This window comes from Ochlerotatus camptorhynchus, unplaced genomic scaffold, assembly GCF_037179485.1.
Source record: "Ochlerotatus camptorhynchus isolate MF236.1 unplaced genomic scaffold, CSIRO-AGI_Acam_v1.1 ptg000196l, whole genome shotgun sequence".
Classification (NCBI taxonomy): Eukaryota; Metazoa; Arthropoda; class Insecta; order Diptera; family Culicidae; genus Ochlerotatus; species Ochlerotatus camptorhynchus.
In genome coordinates, this window is record NW_027040686.1 from 3,282,826 (window position 1) to 3,306,308 (window position 23,483).

The 23,483-nt window shown below is 44.5% G+C and overlaps 1 protein-coding gene across 5 annotated transcripts in view; it reads left to right on the forward strand.

Annotated features, from left to right (window-relative positions):
* The window catches only part of Rbp6 (RNA-binding protein 6), a 1,960,266-nt gene that overhangs the window by 1,349,875 nt on the left and 586,908 nt on the right, over positions 1-23,483 (forward strand). The gene's annotated exons all lie outside the window — the stretch shown is intronic.

Genomic DNA, 23,483 nt, shown 5'->3' on the forward strand with positions numbered 1-23,483 from the left:
CACCGACGACAGCAGGCAGGATTCCGTGCTGGAAGATCCTGTTTGGACCATATTGCTACGCTCCGCATCATATTGGAGCAGGTCAATGAGTTCCAAGAGTCCCTGTACTTGATATTCATTGACTACGAAAAAGCTTTCGACCGACTAAACCACGAAAACTTGTGGGACGCTCTGAGACGCAAGGGAGTCCCTGATAAGATCGTCAACCTCATCGAAGCGCAGTACGAGGCTTTCTCATGCAGAGTGTTGCACAACGGAGCTTTGTCTGACCCGATTCGGGTAATCGCGGGTGTGAGGCAAGGGTGTATATTATCACCGCTACTGTTCCTCATCGTAATCGACGAGATCATGGTTGGAGCCGTTGACCGTGTACCGAACCGTGGGTTGCTGTGGCAGCCTATTACTATGGAGCATCTCAACGTCTTCGATGTTGATGTTGATGTTGATGTGATGATGTTGCGTTATTAGCACAACGGCGCTCTGACATGCAGAGTAAGCTCGACGACCTTGTGGAACGCTCCTCTGAAGCAGGTCTAACTATCAACGTCAACAATACCAAATCGTTGGATGTCAACACGGAAAACCGTTCCAATTTCACGGTAGCTGGGCAGGCAGTGGAAAAGTCGAAAGCTCGGTCCGAGTTTCTAACTCGAACGTGTCAGATCAGTCCGAGTTTCTAACTCGAACGTGAAGTCTGTGCTGTTATACGCCAGTGAAACATGGTGTGTATCAGCGGAGAACACTTAGAAGCTGCAGTTGTTGATCAACCGATGCCTGCGGTACAAAATTCGTGCCTGATGGCCCCACAATTGGATCTCGAATTCCGAGCTTCATTGTTTGTGCCATCAGAAGCCGATAGAGACAGAGACAGAATTTGACTTGGGCACAGGTCAAGGCCAAAGCTAGTATTAGCCCAGGATGGAGAAATCTTTCACAAAGGCCCTTTGCACCCCTGGAGGTGAGCAGGATCGTTAAGTAAGTAAATAAGTAACCAGCTCTAAATTTACCATGACAGCACTGGTCTAGAAACTAGAACTACAAACTAAGGATGCATTCTGGAAAATAGTATGCCCCTTTGTGCAATTATCTCTCCCAAACGCAACAAAACTGAATAATCCAAAGTCCAAATTGCCACCTTGCCGCAAAAGTACCACAGTATTGGGATCAGCTCACTGCTCGCTGGCACTTTGATGGTGATGGCCATATATTCCGAGCTGCATTGAGAAGCCATTCTCCCATTCGCTGATTAGAAAATGATACGATTATAAGATCATCGTTAATTTGCGTTGCATTATGCAAAGATAATTATATTAGATCCGCACGTCGTCGTCGCCTTGGTCGTCCTTGTCATCATGCCTAGCGGTTTGGTTGGTTGAGGTTGCCGAGCTCCGAATTCCAACTCCCACTCAAACACGGATTGCATGTTGAACCACCAGCACGCTTCCACTCTAACTCTATCTCTTCCGAGCGCAAAAAGGATAATATTATGATTACGTGCCAGAAGTGCAAGCCCAGATCAGGTCAGCGAGACGGAATCAATCCACTGATTGGATTGTGTGAGCAGCCAGCCAACGCCGGTGCAATACTACGTTGGCCGATGTTCGTCGGACGAACCATCTGGGGATGTGTGATTCCTTACCGTTGTAGCGTTTTTTTTTTTCCCAGACTGGAGAACTCGTACAGGTAGCTGAACAACATTGAAGGGTTTTCCGATTATGATGAGTGTATTAGAGGGGCTTTGGGCGAGCAGTTGGCTGCCACTCCTGGGAAAACCCACGGACAAAAGGCGAAGAGCAATGTAGCTGCCGGGGCTTCAACAGCAGCACTAATGGATTATCGGTTAAGGAGATTTCTGCTGTCGAGCAGCTGTTCGATGTAAGACCAGAAGTCCCCCGGGATAGTCGAGGAGTTATTTACAAGCACATATACCCCTCTAGCGAGTGTGAAGGCAAATGTGAGCGAAACAAAGCTTCGGAATTGATTTCCCGTTCGGAATGGGAATTGAATTTTGATGCTTGATTAAATATTTAGCATCGGTTGCCGGTACCCGGAAACATGACTCCTGGGATGTGTGCTTGTGTTTGTGTGTGTGAGTGTGTCTGCAGGTACGAAGGAAGTCTCACGCACTCCGCTCCTTTATGTATGCAACCAACGAAGGACGGAGGATAGATCGATGCCAGGTTTATTTCACCTTCGTTAGGGGTTAGTTTATTGTTTCGAGAGCTTCATCTTTCGGTCGAAAGGTAAATTTACTGGTTCTGCGTATCATCTATCTAGAGTGGGGCGTGATGATCCTCTGGGGAATCCACAATGGGAAGGGACAGTAGTATGAACTAGTCCATTGGAAAATTGTTCACCTTAATCAATGCACTACTTTCATAAATCACACTGGCCCAACATTATTCTTATTCTTCTATTCTCTCTTTTCTACTTTCAGGTAAGTTTCCAATTCCGATCAGCACCGTTGACAGAGTGAGAAACCCCACCGAAGAAGATTGGATCAAGTACAATTTTATTTGCTGTTTGTGTCAATTTCGTTGTACCCGCTCTGTGTACGCGGAGAACGGGAGAAGCCAAAATTCAATTGTTGCTTTTATTGAATTCAATCATTTTACTTTTACGGTCACCGAAATACCCTTTCCTAGTGTGTGTGTGTGTGTGTGTATCGTCCGGGCGGGCATGCTTCAGCAGATTCAGGACTTTACTACACACTCTGCTTAGTTGCACTTTTCCCATGGTGAGAGCGCTGTGACATTGTTCCTTTCCGATAAAACCGGAGACCGGTGCGAAGCAGACGTGGACTCGAGTCCTGAAAGGCACAACTACACACACACACACACACACCATCTCCCATGGTTTTATGGGTGTTTTATTGCTGGGTGGTAAAAATTGCTTCACCGTGTGTGACTGATTTCATTTGTGCGGTCAAATTGTGCAGTGAAATGGTTTGTGGAAGGAGGGTCTTCGTCTCTTCCAATGAAGGAACGGACGAACGTCAAAGCTTCTGATCTAATAAGCTCACAGCAGTGAGTGTGTGTGTGTGTGGGTGGGTGTGTGAAGGTGAAAGTAATTTGCTAGGTTTTGGTTGCTTTTTGGCTTTCAGCTAAAGTGGTGACTGGCCTGATTTTGTGCGTTCAATGTCGATTGGTAGTTGTTTTGACCAATTGGTTTTTGAGTAGATATTGAACATTTTTGTTGCAATGGAAAACATTTTATAATTGTAGTTAAAACAACATGCTTTTGATCAGATTATCTATCGAATATCAATCGGACTACAGTTTGAATCAGGTGGTTTTGTATAATTTCAGTTGAAATGATTGTTTCATCTGTTAAGGGACAATGCACTTATTACGTAAGAATTTTCTAGGGATTTTCCTATCCCAGCTCCCCCTTAAAGGGTGATACGGTCAAAATTTGGTCAATATCAACTTGACGTATTTCTTTCAATTTTGCATTTAAAAAACCTGAACACCCCTCATTTTGAAGGTGTGTGTGTGTAGAATGTTGCTCCTATTTTGATTTTGGAATTCACTCTTCAGTTGTCAAAATGCCGTCCAAGCAAGAAGAGCAGCGTATCAAAATTTTGCTCGCGCATCGCGAAAATCCGAGCTACTCGCACGCAAAGTTGGCAAAATCGCTAAAAGTTGCCAAATCAACCGTTACAAATGTAATTAAAGTGTTTGGGGAACGTTTGTCGACAGCCAGGAAGTCTGGATCGGGGGGAAATCGAAAACCGGAAGCCGCTGAGACGACAAAGAGAGTTGCCGGTAGTTTCAAGCGAAACCCTAACCTCTCTCTCCGAGATGCCGCAAATAAGCTGGGTGTATCGTCTACAACCGTGCATCGAGCCAAAAAACGAGCCGGACTATCGACTTACAAGAAGGTAGTGACTCCAAATCGCGATGATAAACAAAATACGACGGCCAAAGCGCGATCCCGGAGGCTGTACACGACGATGCTGACGAAGTTTGACTGCGTGGTAATGGACGACGAAACCTACGTCAAAGCCGACTACAAGCAGCTTCCGGGACAGGAGTTTTATACGGCAAAAGGAAGGGGAAAGGTAGCAGATGTTTTCAAGCACATGAAACTGTCAAAGTTCGCAAAGAAATATCTGGTTTGGCAAGCCATCTGTACCTGTGGCTTGAAAAGCAGCATTTTCATAGCTTCCGGGACTGTCAACCAAGAAATTTACGTGAAAGAGTGTTTGAATAAACGTCTGCTGCCTTTCCTGAAGAAACACGGTTGTTCCGTACTGTTTTGGCCGGATTTGGCATCTTGCCATTACGGTAAAAAGGCCATGGAGTGGTACGCCGCCAACAACGTGCAGGTGGTTCCCAAGGACAAGAACCCTCCCAACACGCCAGAGCTCCGCCCAATTGAGAAATACTGGGCTATTGTCAAGCGGAACCTAAAGAAGACCAAAAAAACAGCTAAGGGCGAGCAGCAGTTCAAGGCAAACTGGCTTTCTGCGGCGAAGAAGGTGGACAAGGTGGCTGTACAAAATCTGATGGCAGGGGTCAAGCGTAAGGCCCGGCAATTCGGATTTGGAAAAGCGGAAGCCTAACTGAATATTTTTCCTGAATTTTATACTAATTGAACTTGAAAAAGAAATTTAATTTGATTTTTTAAATAAACGATTTCACCGATTTACACGCGTTTTCCCTTGACCAAATTTTGACCGTATCACCCTTTAGTAAGTTCTAACATCGAACATTAACATGATCTGTATTCTACATGTTATTCTTTATCATTTTGTAAGGTATTTCTGAGATTCCTTTGTTATAAAACGTATCATTTTTATAATCTTACGTAATATGTGCATGGTTGATGTCCCAGAGCGGAATTTATTTACATTATTAAAATGTAAAATACCTTTCTTAAGAGCTCACACAATCCAGAAAAAGTTGTCAATTTTAAGCCCCACATCATTCCACTATCTCCAAAACAAACTTTCCTCAATGAAATCCCCAAACATCCCGGTCCTTCGCAGGATGGTGTCCACCCCAAACAAACAACAAAAAATTGCCTGCAATCAATATGCTGTCCCAACCCCCCGAGCCTCCCCTCCTCCGATCGCAAACCCTTCGTCATGGGGCCATCATCTCTCTATTCTTAAGTGACTATTTTGTATCCTTTTAACCTGCTACTTTAAACCACTCCACTCAGTAGACCGGACCCACAATCACTCATTTTAAACAAACATTCGAAAAGAGCCGGGCAAAAAAGAAAAAAAGATGCCCTCACATGAGTACGACCCCTAATGGACGCGTTCTGCATAATAAATTTCGGAACTTAAAGGTTACTGGCTGTCAGTTCCAGGCGGCAGACACCAGTGTCAAGACAATCACCACCACCAGCCCTAGTGGGATCCCAAAAAAAGAAAAAGGGCACGCGCACGCTCCTCTCGTCCTAAAGGATCAAATCAATCAAAATTTTTACGATCGGCTTGCACAGTTTGTTCTCGCTCGCCGCACGTCCACGTACGGTCCACGAAGCCAGCGAGACCAGGAAGAGAAAGCTCCGAAATTGATGTGCTGCAAATTTTATGACTTACAAATTGAGTTGTAACGGAGAGTGAAATTGATGGGCTGCACGCTTCCTCATCTACCGGAATGATGAAGGTCACCGAGTCTTTCAATGCTCCTCGGAAAAGTAATCTCTGAGAGATTGCACGAAGCGGAGCACTTAATAAATTGCATCCCCGTCTGAGCTGATGTAATTTCCTGGGGTGTGGCAATTCCCCTTTTGTTTCGCTTACAGTTGACAGGCTTGAAAGTTGGGAATTCCTCACAGTCAAAGGTAGATACCAGCCAACTACGACGTAAGGGCGAATGCAATCATCTTGAGCGAGTTGTTTTAAGCTGGGAGCAGCAGTGGAAATAGATGATTTTTTTTCTTCTTTGAAATATTTCCACCCGGGTGGTGTTAGACATAGGACGCATTATAAGAAAGCAGCAATGATCCCGGAAAAGCAAACACGGCGACGCGTCCTGGCTCGCGCTGACATAAATATATGTGCAGTCATTATCATTATTACATGTCGTCGTCAAGCTATTCGTCGTCGTCGTCGTCGTTCAGCGGTGGCAGTGTGCTATTTCTTTTGGATCTTCAAAGATATACGAGCTCCATTCTGCTAAATAGAAAAGAGACCATTTGCTCTCGCTATTCATTCCCGCGATGTGGGAAGATTAAGTGAATCTCCCGAAATGCTGGCCATTATTGTATGAGTTGTTTTGTCTTTTCTTCTGCTTGGTTTTTAACGTTCGTACTGCTGCAACATCCTGAAGAAAGCGTTTTATTTCTATTGACGTTGAATGCAAGGTGCAAATACTCATTTCAATTAAAAAAAATATGTTTTTCGTAATCATGAAATCATTAGTTGTTATGGTCATATTTTTATTTGAAGGATACAAGAAGAGGTTCCAAAGTACACAAAATGCTCGCTAACTGAATGGGACTGTTTTGAATATTTTCCAAATGCCAGCTTATCGTAGAAAAATATTGACCCCTGTCAAAAATTGGTCGCCAGCAACATATAGGCACATCGAGTGAACAACGTGTGTGCGTAACGGACGTTTTCTTGAAGAGTGTAAAAGGAAATCGGAATTTTTCCAAATTGAAAACCTGAAACAAATCTTAAACGTTAATTATCAAGCTAAGTGATACTATATTAATGTACAAGTGGAGTGAACAAAAAATAAAAGCCCTAGAACAGGAAAATGAGTGCAAGTGACGGTGCCCCTAGTGGGGCACCGATGATAGTACAAACGGGCGCAATTGAAAACACAAGATCAAACAATCTAAGGCAGTGCAATTAAAAAACAAAATGGCGAAAAGTACACGGAAAGAATATTCGAGAAATTTTACTTCAAGCAGTGTGACAGTGGACCGTACAAGGTTATTGTGGAGAAGATGCAAGAAGAAACCGAGAACAACGTACGATTGAGCCGATTGAGCGGAATCAACAAAATCACAGTGGGGATGATGTTGAAACAAAACGGATTTGCGAAAGCAGTGATGGACATCAAGAAGATCGGAAGAGCAAAAGTGATGGTGCTCTTCAGTGAATGGAAGGAAGCAAACAGGCTAGTAAACTGTCAAAACCTGAGTCTGAAGCGGTTCAGAGCCTTCATTCCAAAGAGTTTTGTGACCGTCAAAGGAGTAATAGCAGGAATCCCAGAGGAATTACAGCCGGAGGAACTAATCGAAGACATCGAAACAAACAAGAAAATTTTGGAAGTATTCCGACTACAGCGGACCGTAGCATCAGGCAAAAGAGTACCGATCGAGAAGCTAGGAGTAGTATTCCGAAGCAACAAGCTTCCAGAATACGTTAGAATCTACTCAGTCATAACGAAGGTAGAACCGTATATCACAAAGGCAGTCATGTGTAACTCGTGCCTACGTTACGGGCATATCGCCAAGAACTGCAAGAGCCGAAAACGTTGCGGAAATTGCGGAGAAACACACGATGGACAAGTTCAGGATTCACAGTGCCCGAACCAACCAAAATGTGTACACTGCAAGGACAAACACAGATCGTCGGACGTCAAGTGTCCAGAACGTAGCAAACAAAATGACATCAAAAAAATGATGGCAAGAAAGAATCTCACCTACCAAGAAGCTCGGGATGAGTTTCGAATTGTCGTAAGCAATGGATTCACCATTCTAGAAAAAGCAGATGAGTTTCCCTCAGTCTATGAAAGCTTCTCCAACATACTGAAAAAAATCCAACAACCGGGAAGAAAGTGCACCTAAGCACCAGCCAACAGCAAAAACGAACAACCGTAGCGGCTCGGTGGTCACAACAAATAGGAATTTAGGAGCAGTCAAGAAGCAGACTCTACCCAAGGATAAAGGGCCAGAAGCTAGCAACAGGATAGAAAGGGAAGTTGACGAAGACGCATTCGAAAAAGTCCAATACGGAAGCAAAAAAAGGAGGACAGAGAACGAAAACACGACTGGACAAGAAGAAAGCCTGGCAGGAACCCAAATAATGACGATGGAAAAACACCTCGAGCTCCGAAAACGATGGGAAGATAAAATGAAGGAAATCGCACGGCAAAAAGAGAACTTGCAATCTACGGTTGGAAAAACTTTCAACAAACTCTCGAAAGCCGTTGAGGCAAAAGACGAAAACGGATACTATATTGTTCTAGAAGTAGTCAAGCAGCTAGCAGTTTCTCTAGGTTATGACGTAAAAGACGGAATACCGAATACTGATATCGAAAATGGCGACATTCAAGATATTACAGAGTAACATTCAAAGTCTCACGAAAAATAAAAATGAACTAGCGCATGAATTACATGCAAGAAATCTCGACGCAGCATTATTATCAGAAATATGGACGAATGAAAATACGATAGCATCATCAAACATAACGGGCTATCATAAAATTCTACAACCACGTTTGGTAGGCGTGGATGGAGGTGTTGACATATACCTCCGCGATGTGTATAACTATATTCCACTAGACCTGACCACTAGCGAAACGCTGGAGGTTATCGGTATTACAGTACCTAGCAAAAATCTGAGTCTAGTCTCAGTTTACATAAATCCTAGGATTACAATAACGGAATTAAATACAGGTTTTGAGAAGTTATTAGGAGAAACACAAATGCTCAAAAACTTACTCATTGGAGGAGATTTCAACGCCCACAACGAGGCCTGGGGCTGTGAATCTACCAATAGTAAGGGTAAATTAATCCTAGAAACCATTACTACAACAGAATTACTGATCCTGAATAATGGAGAGAAGACGTACCGACCCGCTGCACTGAATAACACCCCCAGTGCAATCGACTTGACTCTATGCACACCAGATCTGTTTAATGAACTAATGTGGAGTGTAGAGCACTATACATTTGGCGGCTCAGGCCATCGTATAATAGATATCGAGCTGAAAAAAACACAATCCAAAAAACAAAGAGCTATTTTCAATCGGAAGAAGATCAATGAGGAAATTGCGCTCATAGATGCAGAGCAACTGGAGTCAATTAAGGACCTGCAACGCCTAGTTACCGACACGATAAGCAGAAACAGCGGGGTGAGCGACTTCGTCCCAAAATATTATTGGAGCGAAGAACTTTCCCTCCTGTACAAAGAGAAACAAGACTGCTGGAGAACCTTAAACAGGTTATCAAACGAAGAAAATATACTTAAGCTGCAAAAAGCCAAAGCGATTTTTCTACCGAAGAAAAAGCTACTGATGAAGGAAAACCTCGCGGCCATCACGAAGGATATCGATCCACGAGATACCAAGTCTAATTGGAGCATGGTAAGGAGGCTACGATACAACCACGAAAACAAAACCAAGAACAACATAGTACTTACGGTGAGAGAAAAAGCTGAAACATTCCTAGAAGGAAACTTCGGGCCCACACAACCAACAATGACTCAGCCCAAATCTCCAAGTACGGCTTCTGCAAAAGAGTTGCTCAACCTAGAGCAATGGAATCATATCATCCATAAAAAGAAGGCCCATTCGGCGCCAGGAACAGACCGCCTAACTTACGAGATTCTGAGGAATCTAAACACACAGACAAAGCAAAACATTGTTCAAGAAATAAATACGTACTACGCCGCTGGAAACCTGCCGGAAAGCTTCAAGGAGGTCAAAATAGTACCAATTGCGAAACCCGGACGGGATGCAACCGAACTATCGGCGTACAGGCCGATTTCATGCCTGTCGACGATCGTCAAATCAGCTAACACTGCAGTACTACATCGAATACAACAACATGAGAGCAGGGAGGAACTCTTACCGGATCTATCGTTCGGGTTCAGACAAGGAAAATCAACGGAGGACTGTCTCGAGTTCGTAACAAATCATCTAATGGCAGCTAAAAGAAGCAATTTGATAAGTGTAGCAGTATTCTTTGACTTTTCCAACGCATTCAATGCGGTGGATACAGACATACTTATAGCAACTTTGACCAGACTGGAATTTGCAGAGGATATCATAGTATGGATCGAGAATTTCTTGAAAAACCGAAAGCTGGTTATACAAACGGAACAAGGGTTGGTATCAACCACAATCTCAAGAGGATTGCCTCAGGGGGATGTGTTGTCTCCCACCCTCTTTAACTTATATACCAAGGAGCTGCACGAAACCGGTGACGACGAGGAAAATGTGGTGACAGTGCAATACGCGGACAATCTTGTGAAGATAATTAGCGGTAAATGTCTCAATGAAGTCAAAGTGAAAGCACAACGAGTGATAGACAACTTCGTGGACCACAGCGATAGCCTGCGACTCGAAATCAACGGCAATAAAACGAAAGTAATAGTATTCCAACCAAAAGAGACGAATCTAGATCTAAAGATCATGGATAAGTCTATAGAGTGCGTTAGATATTACAAATATCTGGGAATCTGTATAGACAGCAACTTAAACTACGGCACGCATGTACGAGACTTGAAACACAAGATCAAAGATCGACAAAATATGCTGAAAGTCATAGGCAGCATAAAGAAGGGAGCGACTCCAAAAGTAATGATACTGTTCCATAAAGCACTATACGATAGCTTCCTCCGGTACGGCAGCTCGGTCTACGGCAGCACATCTAAAACCTACCGGAACGACTTAGACGTAACACATCGACAATGTCAACGCATAGCTACGGGATGTTCTAAGACTACACCGATCAACACCTTGGCTGCCCTAGCAAATGAGGAGCCACTAGAACTGCAGCGGTACTATTGGACAAAGAAGAGAATATCATCCCACTTTCGTAAACAAGATGCAGTATATCATCAATTAATTTCACTAGAAAACAGCTGGAAACAAGAGATTCACATTCATCGAGAAAGTCTACATTGAAAACGCGATTGAAGTTAGCAGAATCTACGAGCAAGTCACGGCAGAGACTGCATATGATGTCACGATTCGGCACCAAATTGAAGGAATGCCTATCAATAAAACTAAAATGGCTCCATCTACTATGCGACAAATCACCCTGGAATACCCTCTATGGCGAAGGGTATATACGGACGCCTCGAGAACAGCGGACGCTTGCGGAATAGGAGTTTACGAACGCGAGACAGAGAGAACACTGTGATACTCACCGACTCGCAATCAGCCTGTCTGCTATTGGAAAAACATCAGGAATGCAAAACTTGGGACAGTCTAACAGGAGCAATCTGCAAGGAACTGCAATCAACGGGCACTATACTACAATGGATCCCTGGCCATGTGGGCCTGGAGGGCAATGAAGCAGCAGATACTTTGGCCAAAGCAGGACTAAACAATGATGTGGTTATCGTCAACAAGCTCCTCTGGAACGATGTGGTACTTCGCTATAAGAAAATGAGTGGTATACCAACATCGTATTCACTCAGAATAAAGGGAAGAAATTTTACGATTTGTTCAACTGTTTTCCTGGAAGACCGTGGTTCTGGAACTCGGAATTCAACGGTGAAGAGGTGCGAACACTCAACAGGATTATGGCCGGTCACGATTTTTCGAACTACTGGCTGGCCAAAATGCGGCTGGTAGAATCAGAAGAATGTGATCTTTGCGATGAAATTGACACAATGGAACATTTGCTATTAAACTGTATAAAGTACACCCACATTCGAAACTACTTTGATTGGGAGGATCACAGACGTATACAAGACCTAGTACGTGACAAAGAAGGAGTAAATAACGTAGAGTTGAAAAACATAATAAAATTCATCCGAATGGCAAGAATAAATCCGTAACGGCTAGGTAACGACTAACCGTCACAGCGACTGGCGTTTATGAGGCACAGCTCCACGGGCCAACAAATCGAAACTCCAACAACAACAATAACAACAACATATAGGCAAGGGATCGCTGATTATGTCTCTTTTTTTTTTTTTTTCTTTGGTTTGTTTTCCGTTGATCTTGTTTTCCGTGCTGAGCACCAATGCTACCGACGCCAGGGAGGCAGCTCCCACACCTGGACCCTACCTATCGACCCATCAACTCATGAACAGGGGACCAACGGCTTTACTTCCCTTCCGAAAGAAGGCGTGATCAGAGATGTTATGCCTCAGAACATCCCGGCGGCGCCGACTGGAATTGAACCCAGGCCTGCTGGGGTGAGAGGTAATCACGCTTACCACTACACCACCGGCGCCGCTGATTATGTCTCTTAACACGTATAACTAAAAGGATTTATGTGCCAAAAACATAATATGCAACCTTTTCTTGTAACTTACTAGTAAAACATGTGATCGTAACATCTTTTAATTTAATTACAGTCAACTCTCTATATCTATATCCTGAAATGTGTGACCACTCTTTTCTAGAAGTCGATGGTTATCTCCGTCCCTTTTTTTATTTATTTGTCTGCATCAACAGGCTGAGCATTAGACTGGTGCAAATTTCACTCCACAGTGCTCAAATGGCTTCAAATCAGGTCCTGATTTGTAACTAGTGTAACTCTACTGTCTGTTCCCGGTAAGATCTCAATAGCAAGAGACCTCTCGAGCTGGGTCTCAAAGTCAGCTTACTACTGGGCAATCGGAGGGGCTACGCGACCAAACGTGCAGATTAACCTGATTAACGTTAATGAAAAAAAGCAACTGATGCTGAAGATGGACGGCTTCGGCGACGGTGGGCGAGCGCTCGCTGGACTCACTGTGCTACGAATTCTTCCAGATTCGGTGTGGCGATCGTGGTCAACGTTGGCTGAGTGGCGTGGTGAGCAAGCGGTTTCGTTGGCGCGTGAAACTACTATAGGTACTCATAGACTTACATCAGCAGAGCCCAGGCAAGGCCGGAGTGACTCTACCGAGAGGGGAACGTCTACTTAACGGTTAGGGAGGGTTCCCGAGACCAATCCCTTCCAGCCGATTATTTTTGGTCTGGCTTGAGGAAGGCTAGATCCTTTGCTTTTAGACCTAGCGGCCCCTAGAGACTGCGTCGGTTAATCTTGTCAACGGACAAAATGGCGGTGTGTACCAAACGGTAATACAAAAGGTCATGTGAGGGTATCGAACGGACGTTAGTTCAGCCGTTAGCTATAGTTTGGGCAGAGAACTATTTACCTGGATTGAGTTGTGGTGCAGCAAAGTGTCACACTCGAATATTACCACTCACTAATGGCTATTTCGAGCACTTTAACTGTTCAACACCTTTCACACGTGAACGCCTGGATATTTATGAAGAATGGCGGGTCGTTCGTGGGCTATCTGACCTCTGTCCCTTCGCTTTTCCATCTCTCCATCCTATATCCCAATCCAAAAATCCATTTTCCCGCCTGCATCTCCTTGTAGAAGTTGCACCCACTGTACTGTAATCTATCCCCAAAAACTGGATGGGAAAAGGAGGGCTTTTTATAGCTGGGATGGTCAACCATTGCCCAGAAGTATACCAGCGTTCGTGCGTACAAAACGTGAGTGAACCGACTGTCTTGGTCTAAAACTCAAGGACCTTCCACTCTCCGGCTTGTAATTGCCAGAAATGAGAGTATCCTCGGACTCGGAAGTCCTAATCGTTAAGGAGGAAGACCCTTCTCGGCTCGACCAAAGTGGCCTTGTCACGGTCAGCTGTTATTGCCAACGCAGGAAGATTCCGTTGCCAAAAGAAAATGCTACTTCGGTATAGTTGAAGATGCTTATTTCAAATAACAGACTGTAGTGGTAATTTTTATACGATAAATGGAGTAGATGAAAGCATAGAGTTGATAGTTCCGTTAGAGTACGGCAGTGTGAAGATTGTATATAGATATTAGAATAGCGAACTAGGACAACTTTTAAGGAAGGTACAAATCGGTTTTTTCATCTCTCTTTACCAAACTCCCCCTTTGGAGAGGGATGGTGAGGGGTGTCCCCCCCCCGCCAGTGGTGGAACACACCCCACAATAGCCAATAAAACCATCCGCACCATCATAGCATTTTAATAAATTTCAAGACTTTTTCCACCCACACTTAAGCTTTCAATTAATTTCACCATCACTAGAGAAATTCCACAGTTTCTGCACACTTTGTTCCGCGTACTTACCTTACCAATCAGACTAAGACCTTGTAGTCCTCTGCTGTCCGAAGAAGTCGTTTCCACTCTACTCGATACATGGCCACATTTCGCCAGCCTCGTAGTCTGCAAAGGGTCCGCAGGTCGCCTTCTACATGGTTGATCCACCTTGCCCGCTGCGCGCCTCTTCTTCTTGTTTCGGTTGGGTCGCTTTCTAGAACCATTTTCACTGAGTCGTCGTGCGGCATTCTTACGACGTGCAAAGCCCACCGTAGTCACCCAATTTTTGCAATGTGGACGATGGATGGTTCTCCCAGCAGCTGGTGCAATTCATGGTTCATTCGCCTCCTCCACGTTCCGTCATCCATCCATCCACGAGCATAGTCCAGGTCTCGTGGCCGTAGAGGACCACCGGTCTAATAAGCGTCTTGTAGACAGTCAACTTCGTGCGGCGGCGAATTTTATTCGACCGGAGCGTCCTCCGGAGTCCAAAGTAGGCACGATTCCCTGCCATAATGCGTCTTTGAATTTCTCTGCTGGTATCATTTTCGGCGGTCACCAGTGAGCCCAAATACACGAACTCATCGACCACCTCGATTTCGTCACCGTCAATCTGAACTCGGGGTGGGAGGCTAACATTGTCTTCCCTAGAACCTCTTCCTTTTATGTATTTTGTCTTTGATGCGTCCAATCCGCCTAGCTTCAGCCTTCAGTCTGATGTTCGTTTCCGCCATCGTCTCAAAGTTCCGTGCCATGATGTCAATGTCATCGGCGAAGCCAAGAAGCTGGATGGACTTCCTGAAGATCGTGCCACTCGTGTCTATTCCAGCTCTTCTGATCACACCTTCTAACGCGATGTTGACACGAAAGTCCATCACCTTGCCGTAACCCCCTTCGAGATTCAAAGGGACTCGAGAGTGTCCCCGATACTCGAACAACGCACATCACTCGATCCATTTGTCGCCTTGACCTATCGCGTCAGTTTGTCTGCCATAGCTGATCTCGATCGATTTGAAATCGATGAACAAATGATGTGTGGGCACGTTGTATTCGCGGCATTTTTGCAGAACCTGTCGAATCGCGAAAATTTGGTCCGTGGTAGCGCGGGCACCCATGAATCCCACCTGGTATTGCCCCACAAACTCTCTTGCATATGATGACAGACGGCGGCATAGAATTTGGGAGAGTACCTTGTAGGCAGCGCTCAGCAGTGTGATAGCGCGGTAGTTGCAGCAATCCAACTTGTCGCCCTTTTTGTAGATTGGGCATACGACACCTTCCATCCACTGCTCCGGTAATATCTCCTCCTCCCAAATCCTGGCAATTACCCAGTGCAGCGCTCTAGCCAGTGCTTCACCACCGTATTTTAATAGCTCACTTGGTAGTTGATCTACACCAGTTGCTTTGTTGTTCTTCAGCCGACCGATCTCCTCCTCAACTTCTTGAAGATCAGGGGTCGGTAGCCTGTCGTCTTCTGCGCGTGCTCCAAGGTCTGTTGCCGTGCCACCTTCGTTTTCTGCTGCTTCACCGTTGAGGTGCTCGTCATAGTACTGCTTCCACCTCTCAATCACCTCACACTCGTTCGTGAGAAGGTTACCGTCCAAGTCCTTGCACATATCGGCTTGCGGCACGTAGCCTTTGCGCGAACTATTTAGCTTCTCATAGAACTTCCGTGTGTCGTTTACGCGGTACAGATTTTCCATCGTCTCGCGATCTCGGTCTTCCTACTGACGCTTCTTCTTTCGGAAAACCTAGTTCTGTCTGTTCCGCGCTTGTCTGTATCGCTCCACATTCAATCTCGTGCGGTGTTGCAGCATTCTCGCCCGTGCTGTATTCTTCTCCTCTACTAACAGTTTGCATTCGCCGTCAAATCAGTCATTTCTTCGGTTCCGGGATTGCAGTACCTATAGTGCCGCTGCAGCAGTACTACCTATGGCGGAACCGATTTCCCTCCAGCCATCTTCAAGAGAAGCTGCGCCAAGCTGCTCTTCCGTGGGTAGTGCAACTTCCAGCTGCTGCGCGTAGTCCTGGGCAACTCCGGCGTCCCGTAGTTGCTCAATGTTGGGTCGCGACGTTCGACTTCGACGTGTGTTATGCACCGCATACTACAACTAGGTAGTGGTCCAAATCTATGTTCGCACTGCGGTACGTGCGGACGTTGATAATGTCGGAGAAGAATTTCCCGTCGATTAGAACGTGATCGATTTGGTTTTTTGTGAGTTGGTCAGGTGATCTCCAGGTGGCTTTGTGGATATCCTTGCGGGGGAAGAAGGTACTTCGAACTACCATTCCTCGAGAGGCTGCAAATTTCATGCATCATTGGCCGTTGTCGTTCGATACGGCATGCAGGCTGTTTGGCCCGATTGCCGGTCTATACATTGTCTCCCGTCCTACCTGAGCGTTCATGTCGCCGATGACGATTTTGACGTCCCGTTGCGAACAGCCGTCGTACACCTGCTCCAGCTGCGCATAGAACGCTTATTTCTCGTCGTCGGGTCTCCCTTCGTGTGGGCAGTGCTCGTTGATGATGCAGTGCCGATTGTTCCGATCCGTATTTCTTTCTTCAGTATTTGCAACTTTATGTTTTTTTCCAGGGCGGCTTGTTGGGCTTGCCGGGGGACCATCGTGCACAGCTCTGTTTACAGTCCCACGCTGGCACTAGGACGGTGATCAGCCGCTCCTAACATGGAGAACAGACGCCGTTTTGAGCCGCACCTCCATGGTGAACAGACGCTCGGGGTTTGGTGAAGCATTTCCTCTATCACCGTACTATGGTTACCGTGCCAGTGTTCGCGTCGCACCTCTTCACTTTGCTATTGCCGGACTGGCAACATTGCCCAGGCTACGCCACCCAGCTGTGTCCATGTTTTAGCTGGTAGTCTTTTGTTATCATATGACTCGGGGAGGCGTGAAGTAGGAACTTGTGAGGACCAGGGCTATGTATTTCACTCCTTCGAGGTTGTCAACTCACCATTTTGTAGCTTTGTTCCGCGTAGCTCCTCCGAATTACCCAGTAGCATGCCGGCCCTGTGACACAGCTCAAGGGTCTCATGCTACTGAGCTAGTTATCCGGGAGTCTTGGTTGAGCCACTAGGGTGAGTCTCATCTAGTCTCAACTTCGTTAAACTTCAAGGACTTCTAAGAAGTTCAGGGAGCATCGTAGAAATTGAGAAAAATTGTTATAATTTTTGGGAACTTCATAGATCTATAGAAAAAATCGAAGAAACAAGGAACTTGGAAAGTTCCGAAAACTGCGTAGAAGTGGAAAATTTATTTGAGTTTGAGAAGCTTCGTAAGAGTTAAGGGAACGTTATTTTATTTTAGGGAAGCTCCTTATTGATCGGGCACCTCTATATAATTTCAGGGAACTTTTTTGAAGCCTCATGGTCTTGGAAACGTTTTGGAAATTGAGTGCAAATGCAAGAAATTTCGTTCGTGGAAATACAGCAAACTGTGTAGAAGTTTTGCGAATTTCGTAGCATTTTCAGGAGCTGCGTAAAACTTCATATAAGTGTAAAGAATTTTGAAAAAGTTCAGGAAATTTTGTAGAAGATTTGAATATAATTCAATTAACTTCTAAAAACTTCAGGGATCCCTGCATCAGTATAAAGAACTTCGTTGCAGTTTGTCAGAGATCTTAATACGAAAAAGCCTCATGAACTTCTTGGGGGTTTTGAGAACTTTCAAGGAACTTTCCAGATGTTCAAGAATATTTGTTGATGATAGGTGCCTTTCCAGAAGTGCAAAGATGCTCAAATATCTTCTTAGAAAAAAAAAAAGATTGACAAAATATGGAATTTGGAATAAATTCAAGGAACTTCGCAGAAGTTGAGGAAATTTAGTAAAACTTAAGGTAGTTTTGTAGATGTTCAGGAAACGTTGCATAAGCTATCGAATATTCTTTAGACATCCTTCCTTGACAGTAGGAGGTATTAAAAAGAGAGTCATCGTGGATTCATATGGAAATTTTGCATGTCATGGCCGTAAGAGAGACAGTTCATGCACAGCGTTACATCACGGTGTTCCGGTCTGTACAACCGCCAAGAGATGATGACCTGAAACAGATCGCGGATGTTGTCCTTCAGCCCGGTAAGTGTGGTGGAGGCCTTCGTAAAGTAGACCAGGAATGACTGGTGCTGGTAGCTGGTGTTTGGTAAGAGTCGCCGATTCATTGGATACACTGCTTCTGGTTGTAGACAAAGCCGCTCCAAATCAGCATTCACCTCGAATGACGGCAAAAAAAATCCACCTTGTTGCCCAAACTCCCGATCGACTTGTACTCCTCCAGGCTGGAGCATAAAATTTTCGTATCGACGCTGCCGAACTTGAATCGAGGCTGTAGGCTGTATGATCTGCCATTACAGAACTAAGTTGGTCAACATGCTTCATCGATGTGATGGCAACGACGTCACCACCACCTCCATGGTCCTTCTCGAGCACCGAGAACTGGTTGCTTTGTAGCACACGGTTATTAGCGTCGTCCACTGACGCTTCGGTCTGCCTTCGTAGGAACCTCTACTGCTGATGCGCTGGTACGCTGACGTACCATTTGTCAGTTTTTGGTTTAAGCAAACTGACGATGACCACACTTTCACGGCACGAAACGAAAAAACGTAGAACGAAACAAACTATAACCGTACAACTCGAGAAAGTGGGCGGGAAGCCAATTGAACAAAACTGCTGGCCAAGCAGGAAATAAGACCTGATGATGATGAAATTGACTTTTTAATTCGACTTAGCATTTTGTATCCATGACGGATACGCATCACGAGTACAATGTGCAGTCTTCAGTATCAGTCGAATATTAATACACTGAAGAAGTCTGCTCATTGTAGATGAAATACGCTTATCTGTCTAGAATAAAGCTGGGTTTAGATAGGGCAAGTCAGTTGATCAAGTCAGTTGAATTCAACTTACTTGAACGCGAATTGAACGTGTGAACCATGCCTTGCCTTAGACTTGATCAACTCACTTGAATTGAAAAAAGTTGAACCAGCCTCAAATTTTCAAGCCAATTGAATTCAACTGAGTTGATCATTTGACTTGCCTAGTCTAAACCCAGCTAAAGCATGTTAGGTAGTGAAATTAAATGAAAATTGCTCAAATCGGTGAAATCTTTGCTTTTTGACTAAGTTTGCAGCGGATTTTGTCGTCAGCGAGTGACCCAAAGAAAGTGCGCAAAGCTTTTGTGAGTCGTGCCGATGTGCTTAAGAGAGCACAAATAATGCCCGCGTGCAGATAATCTTAAAGCACATTCGATTGCGAACAACTTAATGTTTTATGATTGTTCCATTTTAATGATTTTAATGTTTCTCTTCCACACTATGTTTCCTGTAAATGTTAGCAATTAACTACATTCATGGCTCCACTCTGTCATTGATTACTGAGTAAGTGAACTGTCGATGAAATTAAATTGTCAATAACTTTTAGTCGTGGGCCGTTTTGTAGTTCTTAGCTAAATTTAAGTGCTTCAACATTTACCGTTTTCATTAACATTTGAGGAACAATTCTGTGAACTTAAGGATATTGACGAAATTTCCAACCGATACAATTATGAACTATTTTCATAAATCCAAATGATTCGCAAATCACCTATACATTCAAAAACGATGCAGAAAATAGAATTCTAAAACAAACAAAACATCAACTGAAGCCCCATAACAATTCTACAAACACCGAAAATCATGTTCTCCATCATCGCAAACGACCCTTCTCCTCCCAGACCGTCACATTTCAAAGACAAACAATCTCCTATGTGGATCCTGACAGCACATTATCTCCACAATGCATTGCAGCAGCTTGGGAACAAAAAAGAAATAACGTTCTCAGCACTGCGTGTAAGTCCATATGTTTATGACGACGACGACGACGACAAACCATTTTCAGGACAGAAATGATGGCAGCTAGCAGCTAGCATCCAATCCAAGACCAACGACGACGACGACGACGACGTGGATTAGTGCCTTTTAAAGCAAGTGTTACAAATCGCTTTCAACTTGTGCCGGTCGGACCTGCAGGCAGCCCTGGGAGATTTGGGGAGGGAGGTTTTCATAAATTTCCAGCTCGCTCTGGCTCTGGTTGTTTATCGTGTCATTTGGTTCCTCCAGAGGGACTGTGTGCAAACACGCTGCTTTGCGCTGTTGGTTGGTTGTTGGTGAATATTTTTCATTTCGTTGTTTTCCTAGAAGAGCCATCGGGAGCAACACGGGAGGGATGTGTATCCGGAAGTAGGCAAAAGTGTGAAAATCAAGCTGTGCGTAAATTACAGAGCATTTTAGCAGAGGGATCACGCTTCGCTTGGGGATAATTAGGAGACGGGGGATAGCAAAGGCCAATGAGGGCCAATTTCGCTGTCCCCAGATGTGCGGAAGTCGGGCAAAGATGTAAATCGATTTCTTTGAAATATGGTAGGAAATCTAATTAGGAAGAGCGATTTCGGTGTGGTTCCGGTGCTCTTAGTTAATAATTTTCTTCCATACAATTCTCAAACCAAATTGAATATTCCCAAAGGACAACTCATCCCGGGAAATCCACCGCTGTTGATCTACGCTGACTAAGTTCACTTGTTATGTCACAACTTCCGACTCATCCGGCAGACCAGCGATGTTTGTTGCTTTTCCCTCCACCTGCAATATCATGTTTTCCCTCGAACAGAGAAACTGATCCTAATTTCATGAGAAAAAAAAACTAGAAAGACGGTGAAGAAGCAGAATACCGCTATAACCGGCCTAAACGTAGCCCCAAAATGGATGTAATTAACGAAAATTGATATCTACCGGTCCGGGACCCTCCCAGCTAGCTAACCAACCGACCGGACCAACCGGACCACCAGATCCGGTCAGCTGTGGGAAGATTCTGTTATGGACAGCAAAGGCGCCGGCTTGCAGGGGATCGAAACTTTTTTTCATAGTCCAGATTTTTTTTTTGGCAATGCATTCCTAAGAATGATTAACCTTCTTAGAATGCATAAGAATGTGTAACCATCAATGCCCCCCATCACTGTTCAATTCACGCCGACGCCCCTGACAGGGAGAGTGTTGCTGCCTTCTGTTCGTCATCCGACGATGGGCCGTAAGGCGAAAGGCAAGCCGCAGCAGAGCCAAAATAAATTTCTATTACAGGTGAGGAAAACTCCTCCGAAAAAGGAAAAGTTATAATTAATTCAGCCACTTTCCGGGGGAATGGTCTGGGCCTAGCCCCGAGGAAGAGGAAGGCGAGCCGAGCTCCAGAGCTCGATGCGTACCATTTACTCACACCTTGCACGGGAGTTTCCTCCTCATTCTGGGAAGATAGTCGTGAGGAGTGTTTTATGAGATTCGTTTCGTGTTTGCTTACGCTGAGGACCGACCGACTCCCTGCTGCGGAAGAAAAAATTCCTATTATGTCGAAGAAAAATGCCAGAATTATTCAATCTAATTGCAACTGGAGCAAAACTCTTCCATTCTAGCGTCACCCATAGCCTCACTGGGAGAGTGGTTGATTGAGTTAGAGTTGATAAAGGAGTCGGCTCTCCCGTTGTGGCCACCCGAAGAAAACAAAAGGCGTAAGGTTAACTTAATTAATGGGGGGAAAACTTTAATTTCTGCTCTTGGTTATTTCTTTTTTTTTTCTTCCTCCAAGAAAGGATCCAATATTCTCCTTCTAGTGGGCCGAGCAAAAAATAATAGAATCTTCATAAGACGAATGGTAAGTGGTTTTAATTTCCCTCGAATTTCTTCTTTTTTGTGTGCCTTGGGAATGGCTGGCAGCTGTCCATAATCCAGTTTCTCCGGATCTTGCGGTGGCCGCTGTTGACCTGAGCTGAAAGATCCTTCGTGGAAGATTGCTCCTTCCGGCCAAGCTGTGAGCTAGAGAAGCTAAAAAAAAACTCGAAAGCACCAAACATCAAGTGCGTGAAATTAAAAGAGAAACGATCCATATCAGGATGAGGGGAGGGGGGTCATCCAGCCCCGGGTAGGAGTTTAATATTTAAAGAAAACAATTTTCAGAGAGCTTGCTTTCAGTTCCGGTATTAGCCAGTCGGAAAGCTGCCGATGGCGATTCCGAAGCACATTAAAAATTTAACACACTCATTTATGAAGGCTGGTGCCGGGCTGAAATTTTGGAAGATTCGCTCGACGATTGCCAGCTAGAGGGTTTTATTTAATTCGATTCAAGTTGGTTGAAATTCACCTAGAGGTAATCGTAGCGAAGAGAGTGAATTAAAATGTAATTCAATGTGCATTAAATGGAAATTTCCCGGGGGAGGATGTGAATGTGAACTGTTGCGCATGTGACCCGACAGGTTTCGGAACAGATTCAATGTGGTTAATCTTCGTATCAGTCTGCATCATAATCCGGGGGCGTCTTTTGGCAGAAATTTAGACATTGCCCAATAGTACATGAGGATGAATTTCAGGAAACGAAAAAGTTCATGCAGAAGAAGTTTAATCAATCTGGTGCCCGGGTTGTGTCCGAAGCACGACGAAGCATCGCTGGACCGCTTCTTTTTTAATTACTGCAGCAACTCTAGTTGTCGTAGCCAAAAACTGTTGACAGCGTTTTGATCTGGAAGGATTGTTTATTCAATGATAAAAATTTCATTAGGATTCATACACACGTTTAAAAGTTGTCGAAGATGGAACGCGAGAGACGTGAACAAATTCTGAACACTCACGTTGAAAACCCAACGTGGTCAGGAGAAATGATCGCAAGGGTTCTCAAATTTCCAAAATCGTTACAGGGAAACTCTAACGTTACATCGCGCAAAAAAAATCAATCGTAGAAGTGGAACATATGAACGGAAATTACGAGCGAAGATCATTAGGCCAGTCCAAAAGAATCCTGGGATCTCCGAACGTCGGGAAAAAGTTCAGTGCGGCGAATCTGTATGCGTGAAGGTTTTCGGTCATACCATGCCAGCTGGTTGCCAACCAGCTGGCATGGTACTACCAACCATACCAACACCAGTACTACCAACCAGCTGGCAACGAACGATTTTTAATTGGTTCACATTGGACTAGCCTATCGATTTCAGGTACATCGATTAATTCAAAATTCTAGTACTACACTATGTTTGTTTTGATTCGGTATGAAAGTTTGACAGATAAAATGAGGAGTTCGTGGATTTTGCTAAGCTTCGAGGGTTGCATCGATTAGCTTGGGACCAAAAAAAGTACCAGAGCTGAGCCAAAAAGTTGGGTACATTTCTTTGGGACCTTCTTATAGTTACCTTTATGGTATTACTATGCAAGACATGATGGAAGGTTATTCAGCGAAAAGTTCGAAATTTCATCTCATAAGCTGACGAATAATTTTCCTAGTATTTTCCCTTGAAATAAAACCTACTAAATGATACCTCTAGCGTTTTTGCATGTTATTTCCGCTGGGAATATGACCCATTTTGTGCGATCAAATTCTAACTGGAACAGACTATATCATCTGGCACTTGTTGCGTCCAATTTGGTACAGTGGTTGCTTACACTGGCCGGCAGTGTTATTATGGAAGAACTCTATCTCTACAATGTCGCATTTATAATCATTTTAGACAGCTTTAGT